Here is a 14,384-nt window from a genome sequence, read left to right as displayed (position 1 = left end):
ATATATCAGAGGCTCTTAATCTCTGGGAGATTTTTTAAAATATTGATGCCTGGGCCCTACCAGTTAAATCAGGATCTGGGTGATGGGGTCAGTGCTTTTTGAGCACTCTGCAGGTGATTCTCATGTGTGGCCAGAGCTGGGATCCATTGAGAAAAGTGGACCTCTCACAGCGTGGGGCCTAGTTAGGCTTTTACTCTCCTGGTTGGGCCGCATTTAATACAAAAGAGAACAATTAACTTAAACCTCTCACGCTGATGCAGCCGTTCAGTTTACGCTCAGTAACTCAAGCACAAAAACATTCTAATCAATAGCCTAAAATGCTATCACCTGAATTTGTGAAGTCAAAGACAAAAAAGTGAAAGTAATAGAAGCAGCTTATGATGTTAATTACGTATCAGCCAAAAACAACACCGTTCAGAATACCACCCCTCCACTGCGTCCTCTGGGTTGGAAATATGTCACTTGCTCCATACACATGAAAATATTCCCGCTCAGGCCCTATTAGGGAATATTTAGGGCCATGTGGAATAAGTTAAATCCCACAGTTCTGCAAACTACTGTGAGCCGAGCTGCGCGAGCTGTTCTCCAACTAATGAACCATATCATTAATTACAGACACCTCAAATAAAACCGCCTAAAAGGCAAGCATGATATATACAATAAATAAAAAGGTCGTGATTTGCAAAGGGGCCAGCTCATTCTGAGGCAATTGTCTCTGGTTTTTCTGGGCTGTAATTGGAGACATTAACTTGATTTATCGCACGGGCTGGGAAAGATCTCGCAGTGCACGGAGATTAGAGAGTTGTGAAATCTGTGACCCCCCAAAGTGCTTTCACCAAGTGCAGACAACGCGTTTCACATCGAGTTTATTGTTGAAGTGACTATTTCCAGAGAAAGAGATAAATTGCGTAGAATAGCACTCTCAAAAAACTTGTCCATCTATTTTTCAAAATGACACCTCTGCTTTAAAAGTAAGAGCTAATTAAGCAGCCTCAGCTACTACTAGCGGAATCAAATAAAAATGCTTGAATTATTTTATTTGACAGTAGTAATTGTGAAGTTCTGTATGTGCTTGTAATGTTCTCTAAAAGAAACCAGCCTCCACTGTTAATATTCCTCATGAAAAAATGTGTGGGTGTCTGTCTTTCCTTCTTTTCTACTGTTTTGTGTGTGTTTGCGGTTGATTTTTTGAACATACATATAAGATATATATACCAACCAACTAAAAGAAATTCCTTAATGCCTAATTTATCTATCTCAATATTTATAAGCTGGAACTTGGCCTGTTAAATATATCATTGTAGCAACAGCAAAAACAATTCTTTGTAATTCTCTGATGGTTCTCATTTTATAAGAAGGACATCAGCAATTAAATATCAATTATTAACTGGTCATAAAAAAATAAAAGGAACAATATTAATCTGTTTATTAACAGTAGAGAGCTAGTCTGTGCTAAATTCAGAAAAGAGTAATATTAATAATGAGCATTTGTTGAATGCCTACAATGTGCTGGGGGCTTAGCATCTGGTGGCACCTCTAAAACACCGCTTGACACATCACACAAGTGCAAGCTATGAGTTCTGGGAGGGCAGGGACCCACATCTTCTTTGCTCACAACATATTCCCAGTGTCTGGCACATCATAGGTGCTTAATAATATTTGTTGAATGATTAAGTGAATAAATATCTTGGATCTAGGCTTTCCAGAGGTCAAGAGTGACCTGGGATGTTTTCATTTTCTCAGATTCTTTGATTATTGAAAATGTTAAAAAAAAAAAAATGTCATGGTGCCTAAGAACTCTTCGTATAGTCTCCTGGATCCCCTCCCTCCCCGCAAGGTCATATTTGGGGATGGTGGCAAAGGTCTAAATGTGCTACCCTTTGTGAACAGGAGGCCTGACCTGAGTCTTCGTTTCTCTCTGTTCTCCCCTTGCCCCTTACCTGCCCCAGGACAGGCCTGACTTGTACCCGCCCAAGGGGTTTCTGAGCAGGACAGCATTATAGAACAGTCTGCCCACAGCCCTGTCTGTGCCCCCATTCTGAGCCCGACTTATGCTGCAGGATTTTATGATCTGATAATCTGGAGCGTTATCACCATTTCTAGGACAGTTCTAGCCAAAAAGACATAATCTGGGTTTAGATGAAAGTCCCATTGAGCAGATGGACTGGGAAAAGGATGATGTCAGTGATTTGCAGAAGGAAGTGGGAACCTTAGGCCAACAGAGTGGAAACCGGGGTTATAAATAGGGGGACCAGCCAGAGGAGGACTCCTGAGAGTCAAAGGAGGTGTTGCTCATACAGCAGGCCAGGACAGCAGGCTCAACCAGGGAGGAGGAGGACGCCTGGTAGGGTTTATTTCATTCTTTGTCCCTTTCCATTCAGTGTGTTTTGCTGTCTTCTTGAGCACTGAAAATCAGATTCATTTGTTGGATCATGACCCTCTTTGAGGATCTAGTGAAAGCCATGCCCCACCCTTCAGGAAAATGGGCAAGTGCAGAGACCCACAAAATGGTGCTTATGATGTGTAGGGGTCTGTGAGCCATCTGACTCCCACTCATGTTTCTGGAAGCAAAGACCTCCTGAACCTTGATGTATCGTTAATGATTTTCAAAACAAGTCTTTCTACACCATGGTGTGGCATTCCACTTCCCCTGTATTTTTTTCCTTCTCTTTGCTAAGCCACAATGTTACCTTAGCAGACAGACTATTACACCATCATGCTGAGCCAACGGATGCCAAGTCAGTGGCTTTCCAGAGAAGAGAGCCACATGAAAGCCCCCTGAGCTGCAGCTCTGTATTTGTGACTGTTTAGTGGTCGGGGGACTGGAGAAAATAACAACCGATAGGTATACAATCTAAATTTACAGAGGGGATAAAAGTGGCCAGAACGATAAAATGTCTCCACTTTTGGAAATGAACAAATGCTTGAATCCACTGAGGAACCCAATTATTTTCATTTTGATTTTATTAGAGGATCGTATACTTTCCAAATGTATAGGGCACATTGAAAAAATAGAAAAAGCGAGAAAGATTGCGGGAAAGGTTGCCGTCTCAGGGAGGTCTCCCAAGAATGCGGGGAACGTTTCCACTGGGGTGAGTTGGAATCAATAATTGCCGAGAAAATGTCTCCCGGAAGCACAGTAGTATTTAATTAACAGAGTCTCCATTCACAAGAAAAGCGCCGGGCGGCTCTGCCAAGCACCTCTGTCACGGAGAAGGCAGGGACATCGAGAGGGTGAGGAGTCCGTTAAGAAGAGGACCCATCTGTCAGTTCAGCTTTCTTTGCCTCTCACTGGAAATATTTCTATTTGTCATGAGGAATCTCTGGAGTCCCAAGTTAGGACCTCCTACCTGGCTGTAACCTTAGGGCTGAATGAATCTCCTACCCACCATTCCTCCTCGGCTGGGTGATCGCCATAAAACAAACAGGAGATAGGTAACTGACTACCCTCGTGACAGGGCCATGTATGCAAGAGGAGCCCTCATCAGGACCCCATGCTTCCTGCTGCCTGTGACACATTCTGCTCTTGGAAGTTGGCTGTCTGGCTGCAATTCTGTCAATAATTGAAAGACAACCTCACTTGTTGGCTAGGTATGTGTGTGCATGCATTGGCTGCAGGGAGGGACACGAGGCTTAACAACCTTGAACATGCCCCTTCCGGATAACACCCAGAGAGGCAGAACTGTAAGGAAGGAAAATGGAGGACACTAGAGGTTTTCCACATTAGCTGATCCTCCAAACAAAAGAATTTGATTACGCTCATGGGTTAATCCACTTCTGGATCAAAAAGCATGTGATCTTTTTGTAGTACCTATGAAATAGGCCTATTCAAATAAAAACTAAGAATGAATAAAAAAATCTTTAGGCAAACCATTGGTGGAGAACTAGATACACACATGGTGTCAATGTGTTATCCTATAGATTCTTGTAGCTCATAAGTAGAAAACCAATCAGTCATTGCCTTAAGTAGAGACTCATTTGTGTGTGTACGTGTGTGAGGAAGATTCGCCCTGAGCTAACATCCACTGCCAATTCTCCTCTTTTTTGCTTGAGGAAAATTAATCCTGAGCTAACATCTGCGCTAATCTTCCTGTATTTTGTATGTGGGATGCCTCCACAGCTTGGCTGATGAGTGGAGTAGGTCTGCGTCGAGGATCTGAAACTGGAAACCCTGGCCACCAAAGTGGAACACCTGGAACTTTAACCATTTGGCCACAGGGCCCAGCCCCAGAGTCTGATCTTGACATATGCTGTGGTGGGGGACCAGACATGACATGCCCCAGTAGAAGGCAGTGGGAAGTACCTAGCACCACTTATGAAGTATTCATGCCAAAAAGCTAAGAGGATTCTAAAGCCAGGTTACAAGAAATGGAGGAGAGGAGGAAGAGGAACAAGTTTATCAACACCATAAGGAATCAATTAAACAAATCCAGAAGGTGGGGTATCCTACACCACAAGTGACCTGATCTCTTTCACAAGTTTAAATGGCTCAGGACAAGAAAGTCAAGGTGGTGGTGAGGGCCTGTTCTCTTAAAAGGGACTCAAGAGAAATAGTAATCTAAAAAATACATGACTTTGAATCTTAGACTGAACAAAACAGTTGTAAAAGACATTTGGGGACAATGACGGAAATGAGAACGTAGATGATATTAGGTATATGATTGTTAATCTTGTTAGGAGTGATACTGATTTGTGGTTATGTAGAATACTGTCATTCTTTGGTGGTCATACTAAACTATTTTAGGATAAAATATCTTAATGTCTGTAATTTACGTTAACATCAGAAAAAAAAGTAGATGACTCAAAATGGCAAAATGTTAACATTACTAAATATGGGTAACGGGTTTGTGGATGTTCATTACATCATGCTCTACTTTTCTGTGTGTCTGAAAAGTTTTAAAATAGAAAGTCAAAAAAAGTGTGGAAAAAAATATAACAGCATTTCCCTGAAGAGGGTCAAGACGTAAAGAGGGAAGGGGCAGCTGATGGGAACATCCATATTACAACCGGGGAGTAATGCCAGCGAGGACACGGTTAAGTGTGAGGCTCGCATTACACAAGCCTCCCCTCCCCTCACTGCTTAAGCCTTTCATGGCTTCCTGCTGCCCCTATGGTGAAGTCCAAACTCCTAGCACAGCCTCTAAGGGCCAGCATCACTTCCCTAGCACCACTTGTGCCACCTTTGCCCCATTACTGCCCCAGACACTGTGGTCTCCTCTCAGGTCCTCTCTGCCCATGATTTCTATGTCTACCACTGGCCTTTGCACACGTTGTTCCTTTTTGTGGAACATACCATCAACGCACCTCCACCCGACTCACTCGCCTCCTTCACATGCCTCATCCCTGTTCAATTCAGCTTAGGTAGGAGGCACATGTTCCCCCTGGATGCCAAGAGGTCAGGAACAAGGCTCAGATCACTTTCTTTGAAATCTGCAGTATATCAAAAAATGAAGAAATGCTTCAAAGGGGTAACAAAATTGTATTATTTGTTTACTTTAAACAAACTGGTTTATTTAATACACACAGATGTACTCATAATACAACGACCGTATGTATATGTATCATCATTTGGCAACACAGTCAAATTTATATTTGAGGCTCTGTTTCAGCATGAAGCCAGAGCCAAATCATGCATACCTCGTAAGGTACACCCTGCTGCACTGTCACTGCCAACTTACTTTCTTGTTCCCTCTTTGGACTGTAAGCTAAATGAGGGTGGTGCATTAGTTTTCTATTGCTGCTGTAACAAATTACCACAAATTTAGTAGCTTAAAACAACACAAATTTTATGATCTTACAGGTCTGTGGGTCAGAAGTCTGATCTGGGTCTCACCGAGCTAGCATCCAGTATAGTCAGGGCTGCCTTACTTTCTGGAGGCTCTAGGAAGAATCAGTGCCCTGCTTATTTGTGTCGTTGGCAGAATTTGGTTCCTTGAGGTCACACAACCAGTTGCTAGCTATCAGCCGAGGGCTATTCTCAGCTTCCGGGGACTTCCAAATTCCTTAGCCAGTGGCCTCCTTCCTCCATTTCAATGCCAACAACAGCAGGTTGAGACGTTCTCGTGTCTCATCTCTCTGTGTGAAGCTGGGAAAGGTTCTCCACTCTTAAGGACTCATGTGATTAGATTGCGCCCACGTGGGGAATCCAATTTTCCTTATGTAATTTTGTGCCCTTGAGCCATGTGGATGCAGTACTTTGAAAATGATTCAAAACTCAACAAATATTTAATGATAATTAGTATAGCCACATAATGGAATGCCATGCAACTTTTAAAAAGAATAATAAGAAAATATATATATGCTCTTTTAAAGAGATCTGTAAGATATGTTATTAAGTGAATAAAGAAAGGTAAAAAATGTGTCGAGTACAATCTTATTAAAAAATAGATAAAATGTATCTGTACGCAGTTAAGCAGATACACGTATTTTTATTTTTATATTCCTGAATGGAATCATAAGAAATTGAAAAAAATATGGTTATATTTGGGGAGAAGCACTTGGGTGGATGTGGGAAAGAGGTTTTCACTTTTCGGTTTGTATCTTTCTGTACTGCTTAGAAAAGATATATGTATATCACTTCATCTTAAAACTTGACAAAATTTCTATCTCAGGATAGAAATTTTTGTATATTCTTTTATTGAATTGTCTAATTTTTATTTCTTTGTGTTTAAAAAGCTAGTAAATATTCTATTTTATAAACTATATGTTCAATCAATGAAATAGAAAACATCAGTACAGTAAGAGAAATAAATACACCCTAAAATAATTGGTTATGGAGATTAATAAAGTTGATAAGCCTGTGCTAAGAATAATAAAAAAACAGAAATAAAGAAAAGAGAAACTAATAGGAAAGAGGGGATACCACCACAAATCCTGCAGATATTAAAAAGCAAAGAGTATGAGAGAATGAACAGCCTTAGGCCAATACATTTGGAAGTTTGGGTGAAATAGACAAATACAATGAAATATACAAATTACATAAGCTGAGAAAAGAAGGAACAGAAATCTGAATGGTTTGATATTTATTAATGAAATGGAATTTACTATTTAAAATCTTCCGACTAACAAAACTCCAGGCACAGATGACCTCACTAGCGAATTTTCCAAAAATTTCAGCAAAAGGTAAACCAATCTAGTACAATGCTTCTAGAAAATAGAAACAAAAAAAGAAAAGAATACCATCTAATCTATTTCTTAGGCCAGCATAAACTGATTCCAAAACCTAACAATTTGTAAGAAATAAAAATTACAGAACAAACTTTCTCATGAACATAAATGTAAAAATGTTACAAAATATTAGCAAATAAAATCCAGTGGTATATGAAAAGGATCAATGATAGTATAGCATAACCAAGTGGAGTTTATTCCACATATGCAAGAATGTTTTAAGATTTGAAAAATAAGTCCATGTAATTCAGCACATAAACAAAAAACAAAGAGCTAATTTCATCATCTCCATAAAAGCGTGAAAAACATTTGATAAAGTTCAATACCTATTCATGTTAAAAGCTGTCTGCAAAACAAGAATAGAAGAAAATTTCCTTAATTGGATTTTAAATAATCGACAGAAACCTATGGGAAGCATCATACTAAATAATGAGAAATTGGAAACATTTTTCTGGATACTGGGAAAGAGGGAGTTAGATTGCTGATTAAAATGAAGGAAATAAAATGTATATGTGCTAACATGGAAAAGGTTCCAAGACTTAATTTTTTTAAAAAAAGCTAAGGCTAACCTGATGTATATAGGTTGAAACTCCACAAAACAGAAAAATAGAAACATAAATATTTAGTTTAGCTGAAAACATTCTGGAAGAAGATGTCCAAAACTGTTTGCAGCAATTGCTTCATGAGAAGGGAGGGGAATCCATATTTGTATACATGGGCAACAGTAGAATTTAAAGGGAATTTTTCTATTGTATTTTTATGTGCCTATATCATTTGAAACACTAATATATTCATGCAGCGCCATTATAAAAAAGTAATACAATGTCACGTCCCACTCTAAAAAGAATGTTATACCAACTTAGGGGTTTCTAGACAATTATTACTGTTGTGATCTATAACAATATTTCCATGTGAGTACTGACCTTGGTGGGGGAACTGAAAAGTCAGCTGCTTATTTATGAAAACTGGACTAACAAAACCATGACGATGATGTTTCTGAATGAGGACACCTCCCATTCCACGTGCACAGGGGCATCTGAAGTACACAGATACTCATCTGTGATGGTTCTGGAATTAATTCTGCTTTAACCAATGAGCATCTTTACTCCTGATGGTAGCAAAGAGACTATGAAAAGGCAAGCAAGGGGTGTATAGAGTTAGGTGTTTGAAACAACTAAGGAAAACAGCCTAACCCTTTGAACTCATTCATCATAGCCCAGGAACATAGTCCAGGAGCAAATTCATTTCTTCTTGCAGGTACAGCTGAAGTCTATTTGATAGGTCCAGATGAAAGCAGATTCCAGCCTTGAATTCATGGGGTTGTAGTTGCTTATCACAGTAGATTTGGCTTCAGAAGCCAGAACACTGACAGGAGCTTCTGTCATCAGTGTCCAGGCACAGAAATCGCAGAGTTCTCAGCCCTGGGGCACTGGGAGCCAGAGGCAGATGGGAGGCTGGCTGTTCATGTTCCACGCAAAGATGCCATATTCATGCCTCCTCTTCGCAGACTGGAGTGGCAAGAACCAGCTTCCACAGAGTCCTGTGGGACAGCCAAACAAATTTCTCCCCCTTCCCGTTCAACAACTTCTAAATACAAGTCTAATTTTTATTGGACCTGTATCCGTAATCAAATGATTAACACAGAGTAAGGGAGACAACGAGAAGGAAATAACTTTCATCTACAAAGTGTGTTTGAACATTTCATGTTACTTATCTGTGCATTCCGGGTTTCTTCAGGATGGCGTGACCAATTATGGGTGTGACTTAGAATCTTAGGTTCAGAGGGAGACTTGAAGATCAATCTTCTGTCCCTTCAATTGGATTCTGCCGAAAGGACAAGACTGGATTAAAATACTTCTCAAAATCTTTAAGTTATATGCTTTGCCCATGAACATGAAGCTAAATAATGAAAGCAATATTCCAGGTAATTTGACATGAAAGTCTTTTTACTCTTCACTGCTTGTGGAGATGTGGGCGTTCTATTACCCCTTACCTTCTGAACTAACGACTTCAGCCTATAAATCACAGGAGGTTCCTGCTTCATCTGAGGCTGCTCTGGTGAGATTCAAGAGGATGAGAATCAAAAAACCTTATCTCATAGATCAAAATTCACCCTTTCATAACCCAAGTAGATCTCTTCCTAGATTTAGCCTCTCTGCATATTTCTGTTGCTTTTGCAAGATGTGTACAAACCTGACCCACCCTGGTATTAGATCTTGGAAGAAGCGTTATCAGTCAATTGACTTATCCAAGAACCTTCCTAAGGCTAATGTTTACACAACAAGGAACAGTAGAGGAAATTGGGGTTGGTCTTCCTGGATGTGAGTCAATTTGTGGTGATCTAATTGGTGTTTCTAGGAGTCTGACAAAGTCTGACCAAATTGATGTAGACAGCCTTTTCCCACTGGCAACAGCACAAAAACTAGATGACATAATTCACAGTATAGGAAATTAGGAGCAGATAGGAAACACACACAAGACTACTGTATTTCTTCCAAAGGGAATGCACATATTGAATAGATTACTAAGGAGGATCCTCGAAGTTGGCAAAATCAATTCATTCAAGAGATAGCAGCGGAGAACTGGAGAAGATGAAGCCCAGAACAGAAAGGCAAGGAGCTCAAAGAGAGAAATATGAAAGGGGCTCATTTGGTCATCTCATTCTAGAATTTCTGTCACTTCTGTAAATTCAACAATACTGTAATTCAACATTGACATGTAAGCCAATGGATCTTTGCCATCTGAACATGCAACACTGGGCTAATGTCTTAATTATTTTCCATTGCCTATGACGGAGACTTTTTCCATAAATTTTAACGAAAGAAATTAAGTTGAAGCAAATTACTTGTAACCACCCAGAAAATGGGGCTTATGGAAACATTTTAGAGGAAAGTGGCAAGAGTAGCTTTCCTCTTTGTCAAGTCCAGCGCATCTCCAGGAGAGTGGTAGAACTGTTTCCTTCTCCCTGGAACTAGGAAAAAACATACTTTTGGAGTTTTGTGACTATGCTAAACTGGCCAAAATTTACTCAGCAGTGTCCACAGGCAGCCATGTGTTTCAAAAGATCCTCTTTTCCCTTCTTTGAGAAAACACTGAAAAACTGTAGATAGCCTTGTAATAGAGACTATTTTTTCCCTCGAAAGTAAGGATGACAAGTGTAGCGTTTTTTCAGCTATCCCACACCAGTGGAAGACAAAGTGAGAATGACGTCTGTTGCACAGCTGGAATTGCGAGCTCTTGAATTTCCCACAGGGATTCAAGCCTTGCTTGCCTTTGGGAGGGCTGTGACACCAGGCAAGCATGATCAAAATCCCCAATTGTCCCCTTTGAGATTAGCTCAAGTGGGGATGCATAGAAGTTTACCCTGATCTGTCTTAGTGAAAAATAGTGCCAGGGGCCACTTTTCCCTAATAAGAGTCCCACCTAATCCCTGGTGTTTTCCCCAAGTAGCACATTAGCGTAGAAGAGGGAGAGCAGATAAACTGTAATTTCCAGGTCCTTTCATTGTTCAACAAACTATGTTGGGTTGAAGGCAATTGCTCTGTGAATCTTCTCTTGCTTCCTGAAAGGCTTCCAGAGCATTGCACAGAGGAGTGGATTATGGCTCATATCTGGAATGGTAAAATATCAGGATAATGGACTGGACCAGGAGACTAATCCTGGTTCTATTGGAGAGAGTGCTTTTTTATTTATTATTATTGAGATATAATTGAAATTGTATCAGTTTTAGGTGTTCAACCTAATGATTTCATATATGTGTACATTGCGAAATGGTTACCGCAGTAAGTTTAGTTAACATCTATCACCACATATGCTTGCAATTTTTTTTTCTTATGATGGGAACTTTTAAGATCTACTCTCTTAGCAACTTTCAAATATACAATACAGTGTTATTAACTATAGTCACCATGCTGTACATTACATCCCCAGGACTTACTTATTTTATAACTGGAAGTTTGTACCTTTTCACGCCCTTTACCCATTTTGCCCATCCCTTACCTCCACCTCTGGGAACCACAAACCTCTTCTCTTTATCTGTAAGTTTGGATTTGTTTTGTTTTTTTAGATTCCACATATAAGTGATATACAGTATTTATCTTTCTCTGTCTTATTTCACTTAGCATAATGCTCTCAACTTCCATTCATGTTGTCACAAATGGCAGGATTTCCTTCTTTTTTATGGCTGAATAACATGCCTATATATATATATATGCATATACATATGCCGCATTTTCTTTATCCATTCATCTGTCGATGGACACTTAGGTTGTTTCCATGCCTTGGCTATTATAAATAATGCTGCAATCAACATGGGGGTACAGATATCTTTTTGATATAGTGATTGCCTTTCCTTTGGATAAATACCCAGAAGTGGCATTGGTGGATCATATGGCAGTTCTATTTTTAATTTTTTGAGGAAGCCCCTGCTGTTTTCCATAGTGGCTGTACCAATTTACATTCCCCCAAGAATGTATGAGGGTTCTCTTTTCTTCCCATCCTCTCCAACACTTGTTTCTTGTCTTTTTGAGAGTAGCCATTCTAACAGGTGTGAGCTGATTTCTCATTATGGTTTTGATTTGTCTGTGCCTGATGATTAGTGGTGTTGAGCACCTTTTTGTGTACCTGTTGGCCATCTGCATGTTCTCCTTGGAAAAATGTTTATTCAGCTCCTCTGCCATTTTTTAAATCAGGTTGTTTGTTTTCTACTGAGTTGTATAAGTTCTTTAAATATTTTGGATATTAAGCCCTTATCAGATATATGATTTGCAAATATTTTCTCCCATTTGGTAGGTTGCCCTTTCATTTTGTTGATGGTTTCCTTTGTTTGCAGAAGCTTTTCAGTTTGATGTAATCTCACTTGTTTATTTTTGCTTTTGCTGCCTTTGCTTTGGGTGTCAAATCCAAACTATCACTGCCAAGACTGATGTCAAGGAGCTTACCCTCTATGTTTTCTTCTAGGAGTTTTATGGTTTCAGGCCATATGTTCAAGTCTTTAATCCATTTTGAGTTGATTTTTGTGTATGGTGTAAGATACGGATCCAGATTTATTCTTTTGCATGTGGCTGTCCAGTTTTCCAAACACCGTTTATTAGAGAGACTATCCTTTCCCCACTGTATATTTTTGGCTCCTTTGTTGTAAATTAATTGACAATATGCCTATGGTTTTATTTCTTGGCTTTCTATACTATTCCTTTGATCTCTGTATCTCTTTTTATGCCAGTACCATACTGTTTTGATTGCTATAGCTTTGTAATATAGTTTGAAATCAGAGCGAGATGCCTCCAGCTTTGTTCTTTCTTCAGATTGCTTTGGCTATTCAGGGTCTGTTGTGGTTCCATACAAATTTTAGGACTGTTTGTTTCATTTCTATGAAAAATGCTATTAGAGAGTGATCTTTTGTGGCTTATTAGGGCCAGAGGTCTCACTTGAGAGAGGGGCATGATAGAGGAAGGACTCTGTCATCCTATTCTCTTTGGGGTTGATGCCTAACCTGGAAGGCAGTATGGTTTAGTAGTTAAAACATGCTAGAGTCACACCAACTAGGATTCCTGTGTGCTTCAGAGAAATAGAACCCTGGACAAATACTTAATCACTCTAAGATTAAGTTTCCCTATTTATAAAATGAGAGCATTAACTACCTCATAGGATTGCTTTGAGTATTAAAAGAGATAATTCTTAAATGCCCAATTTACTACCTAGCCAATAGTGATCTCTCAAAAATTCCCTTGGTCATCACTAAACCAAAACACTGAAGAAGCAATTGGGCTTTTGAATGAGCAACTCTTTTCATTGCTCAGATCTAGGGAATCAGATATTTTGAACCCAAGAGCGATGCCCATGTTCTGATACTGGGAAGGCTTTATGAAGTCAGGACGAACCTTCCATGATGTGCTCCATAATCCTGCCCAACATTTGGAGGCACGATGTGCACAAGTTGCCGGTGGTTTTCCTCCAAGGCAGCAGCAGTACAGTCCAGGGCATGATTTGCAGCCTGTCAGTTATAAGAAGCTACAGGGCCTCCCGAGTGGAGTCTCTGATAAGAGAGAGTAGTTACAGGCTCATGAACATGATTAAGCACCTTCCACTTACTCTCAATAGAGACTTAATTAAATACGATATATATTTCCTTGACTGCCTTTGCCAGAGTCGCAGAGATTCTGAATGGTTGTTGCTGCAGTTATTAACAAGAATAAATGATTCTAGGAATGATATTAGGAATCATAATAGTGGCACTTACAGAGGCTAAGAGAAAGCAATTATAATGCAGACAATATTAGTCTTTCTGCCTTCTTCCTGAACTGGTGGTAGAGGCTAGCTATTTATAGCTATATCCTCAACAGTTTAAAAAATTTCTTTTCTCTTCTATTGACTCTGTAACTGAAAGAGATGGCCTACAAGGTTAGAGCAATATCATGAGGATGAGCAGCATTGTGTTAACAGTGAAGTGACAGAGTGAGGGTGATTGACGTTTCCTTCTTTGTGCACCTCTTTTCAAATGTTCTACAATGAACAGATCTAGAGTGTGTTTTTGGGGAGCAGAAGCTCTGGATCACAAAGATGTGGATTTAAACCCTGGTTGTACTAGTTTTTGTTACTTGAACTTTGGGTCTCAGTTTTTGTCTCTGTACAATGGAGGAAATGACATTCCTACCTTGTGAAGATTACATGAGACCACAAAGATATAGGCAGTGCTTGGCACAATGCCTGGTGCATGGGAAAGTGGTCAGTCAATGGTAATCATTACTGTGTTTTGGTTTATTATTACTATTTTTACTTGAAGAAACAAGCATAAGAGAAGACAAATATGAAAATGCATACACTTTAAAATGTCAAATAAGAATACATTAGGAGGTAAAAAAGGAAAACATTTTCTTTCGTGAAAGGTAAATGGGACACAGCTTATTTAATAAGCAGAGTTTTAGTCTTGCCTGGCACTGCCTTTCTCCACAAGAAGCTAATTCGATATCCGCATAGGAGTAGGTCTGAGAAGACATCACCTTCTCACTTTGCGGGAGTAGAAACAGTTCAGAGAGGCAAAGTTTAGTCCAAAAACTAGAATGAGAACTACAACTCAGTGCCTTTTCCCTGGACATTTTCTGCAGAATGCTGCTGAGCAGGTAGGGTCAGCTGTGAAATTTGTGCACTACTACAAGGGGGCTGGGGCCGGGGGCTGAAGAGCAGCCCCTGGGCAAGACTGTGTTCTCAGGGAGGCCCAG

Source organism: Equus caballus, chromosome 16 (assembly GCF_041296265.1).
Source record: "Equus caballus isolate H_3958 breed thoroughbred chromosome 16, TB-T2T, whole genome shotgun sequence".
Taxonomy (NCBI): domain Eukaryota; kingdom Metazoa; phylum Chordata; class Mammalia; order Perissodactyla; family Equidae; genus Equus; species Equus caballus.
Note: the sequence above shows the minus strand (reverse complement) of the source record.